Genomic DNA, 3,778 nt, shown 5'->3' with positions numbered 1-3,778 from the left:
GAGCGAGCCCCTGGCTCGCTCTTACTTCGCCGCTAGACTTGGAAGAGTCAAGACGTCCCGTCCCGATCCGTACCGTATCGCGAAGTCCCTACTTACTGACTTGTGTTTAGAAAGATTAATAAACCTGAGTGTTCATCTGCCACTACTGCCTTTCCTTCCTAACGCCTTACTCTGCTGCGAACACGCTACACAACACTATCCTTCGTAATTGAGAATCAAATGATAAATTCGTCGCAAAGGTTTAAAAAGTATGACGAATATTGCCCTAGCTCACACACCAGCTTTCACGTGCGGATTAAACTACAGTGCCCCTCAGAGAGCGAGTCCATTTTTATTTAATTTTCAACTTTTTCGAGTGTAGATTCCTACCTTTCCATTCGAATAGACTTCGGGAAGGGCCGCCCACTGCCCACGCCCGCCGCTGCCCACCACCCGACCCGGCTGTGCACTGCACAACACAGCGACCCACACGACCCTAACTCCTGCAGTGAAGCCAACATCAAGAAGAGGCCATTCTTCACTACGCCTACCTTTTATCTCTTGAGACGTCCTTGACCCCCCCCCCCCGCCGCGTGGTCGCGGGGCGCGAGCTAGAAGACATCGGCCCTAGTCGGAACCCCCCCCCCCCCTCTCTTTCCTCCTCCCTAACGACAAACACTACAGCGAATATATACTTTACAACTCGTTCTCACACGGGCGCAACCCATTTCTTACGACTGCCATACCACGCGGTTGCCTCGTCTCTCGCGGCCGGACGGACGTTTCCGGCGCCAGAACAGTGACACGGCACCACCACCACCACTACACCTATCGCGGCCCGGGGATCACATTTCGCTCCGCGCGACACACCGGTGGGCCCGTCGCCGGCGCCACGACGATGGACAGCGCCTGCTGCCAGGTCAGGGGGAAGAGGAGCCGGCGCCGAGCACATCGGCACCGCGGGGAGCGCGCGATTAGTTCTGTCGGCCCGACACCTCGGCGTCAACGGACACCGCGTCATCAATACCGCGGCGGCAGGCACGCGGGTCGGGCAGGGCCGGCCCACCGGCAGCGCGCGGGAGGCCCAGCGGCGCGGTGACCCCTGATGCGGGTCAGGCCCGCTCCCGCTCCCCCCTCCTCCTCCTCCTCCTCCTCCTCCTCTCGCGACTTTCTACGACGCCACTCACCTCCAGCAGCTGGTCCAGGGCCTTGTACTGGCCTCCCCCGGGGCGCTGCGACTCGGCGAGGCCGTTGAGCTCCTCCCAGGACGCCACGTTGGTGAAGGCGAAGGTCGACCTGGCCTTGGCGCCGGCCTTGGCGGCGAGGCCGCCGTTGGTCGCGGAGCGCGGCGCCGGGCCGGACGCCGGCGAGGCCGTCTTCTTGCCGGCCGCCGCCAGGTTGGTGTGCGAGGGGCCACGCGATAGCGAGGTGGACAGCGAGCCCATGGAGGGCCTGCGCGCGCCCATGGAGGCGCCGCCCGGCGACGTGCCCAGCGAGGCCTTCCGCTGCAGCGGCGCCTTGGGGGGCGCCGCCAGGCTCGCGGCCTTGCGCGCGGGCGGGTGCGGACGCACCCCGTCGGCGGCGCCGTTGGTCGTGCCGTTGGCGGTGCCGTTGGGCAGGCTCGCCTTGCGCGTCCGGTCGAGCGACATGGACGCCTCCCTCCGGATGGGGATGGTGGACTTCTTAGGCGTGGCCGGCGCCGAGGCGGGGCCGCCGTCGTCCGCGGCCGTCAGAGGCAGCTTGGAGGACACGGCCCGCCGCAGGGTCACGTGCTGCGTGACGCGCTGCACGCGCTTCATGCGCTTGACGACAGTGCCGGGCACCAGCTCGGTGCTGATGGGGGTGGCGACAACGGCGGCGGCGGGCGTCGCCACGGCCGTGGAAGGCGGCGTCGACGGCCCAACGGCCGCCTCGTGCTGGTCAGGGTGCACGCTGTCGCAGGACGACGCGTTGGCCGAGAGCGACTCCTGCCCCGAGTCCGTGTCGTCGCTGTCGTCCTGGGCCGAGCGCGGCGGGCTGGCGCTGGCGGGCGGCGCGGCGGCGCTCACCTTCTGGACGCCGTGGCCGTGCGCGCGCCCCGTGCACGCCTTGTGCACGTCCTGGCGAGGCGCGGCCAGCGGCAGCCCCTGGGGCAGCGCCAGCGCGGCCGGGACGCCACCGACAGCCCCCTTGGCGCGCAGGGAGCTCTCGAACGCGCCCAGCGGCAGCATCGTGCTGCTGCTCATGGCGACGGGTTCGGCCCTGGCGGACCCTGCTGTCTTGCTGCTAGCCCCGCGAGGTGGCCATGGGGGCAGAGGAGACCTGCAGGGGAGGACCGCGCACTTCACAAACCCGCAACACACTACGGCGCCGCGGCGCGTTCCAGATCCAGACCAAAACTTTACCACCGAGAAAGCGTGCACAAACGCATACTGCTCGTCCGCAAGTCCCTCCGATATGCCTCCCTTTCCCATCCTATTTTCCCGTCCCGCGCGTTGCAGCTGCCGCTGCAGCGGCCCCTCGCGATCGCATCTGCGAGTCGAGAGCCTCGCGCGGGTAGCGCCGGGCCGCGAGCCGCAGACACGCTTCATCAGCATTAAGGCTCGTGCCGGTTAGGCTCGCCCGGCGACCCGCTGCAGCAGGTAAACCCCTCTCTCTACCCGCAGATGTACCGGCGCATCGTTAAGGACTCTCCCGGTGACCCATCGTAGAAGCGTTGCCGGTCACCAACGGGCCGACCAGCGCCACCAGCGGTGATCGGGCGGGGCGCGGATTCGACAGCAGGCAGCCAAGACCTTGGTGCACCTTGGTGGGCTTTCACCGACGAAAGCCCTGCTCAGCCCGCCCGCTGACACAGCAGGGCCGTAAAAGGCAAAAAGGAAATCATCGCTTCGGGAATTTAGGTAACGACGCCAATAACCATAAACAAGTGGTGCGTCGAACACGGCGGCGGCGGCGGCGGCCGAGCAGGAGCCAGGCGGCCGCCTGCGGGGTAGGCAACCCGGGCGCAGCTCGGCGCGGCGGGATAGCAGCGCAACGCCTTGCCCGACCGGCCACGCCACGCCGCAGTTAGACAGACATCCCTCCCTGCCAGACGAGCGAGACGCGCGTTTGCACGTCAGGCTGCATGCGAATCGCTCCACTTTACTCGGAAGCGCCGCGGAGGGGTCCTCGGCAGCCAGAGAGGCGGCCCAGCCGGCCGGCCGGCCGGAGACTTTGGGCGGGCATTATTCATGACGCAGAGGAGCTCGCCCCCCGCCCAGCCCCGCCTCGCCTGGACTCCGCCCAGAACCGCCACTTTTTGTTTCGGCCAAACGCCTCCTGCTGCTGCCGCCGCCGCCGCCTGCTCGATGGGGGTGTGGGGGTCGAGGAGCGGGTCCTCCTTTGGCCGATAGGGGGTCCCGACACGGACCCATACCTCGGGGTCCACCACACCGACCACTTTCTCCAGAGTGGCGTGGCGTGGTATCGACGGCAGCGCGACGCACACCGCCCGGCCGGCCGGAGCCTTTTGGCCGCGGGCTCTCTGGTGATGGCTGCAGGGTGATCGTGCGCGCGCGCGCGGTGCGTGTGTGTGTATGTATGTGTGCGTGCGTGTGTGTGGGAGTGGACGCGCCCCGCACGCCAACACGCAACGCGTGAGCGCCCAAGACGCCCTAAACTTAAAACATAAGTCAGAATCCCGGCGCATAAAGACGGAACTTTCGTGTTTCGTCTCCGCAATATTTTCTTTTCTAAAATAGAAAATACTCCTTATGGTTTGATGGCACAACAAAAACCATACCGACTATACACGGCGAGCGGCGGGAAGGTGGGGGAG

The 3,778-nt window shown here is 66.2% G+C and overlaps 1 protein-coding gene across 1 annotated transcript in view; it reads right to left on the bottom strand.

Moving 5' to 3' along the window:
- The window catches only part of LOC113202890 (unconventional myosin-XVIIIa), a gene marked incomplete at its 3' end in the record, with an annotated part of 72,289 nt that overhangs the window by 42,992 nt on the left and 25,519 nt on the right, over window positions 1-3,778 (bottom strand).

The sequence above is a fragment of the Frankliniella occidentalis genome, unplaced genomic scaffold (assembly GCF_000697945.3).
Source record: "Frankliniella occidentalis isolate FOCC.00 unplaced genomic scaffold, Focc_3.1 Scaffold125, whole genome shotgun sequence".
In the NCBI taxonomy this organism is placed as follows: Eukaryota; Metazoa; Arthropoda; class Insecta; order Thysanoptera; family Thripidae; genus Frankliniella; species Frankliniella occidentalis.
This window is presented reverse-complemented; position numbering and strand designations above follow the sequence as displayed.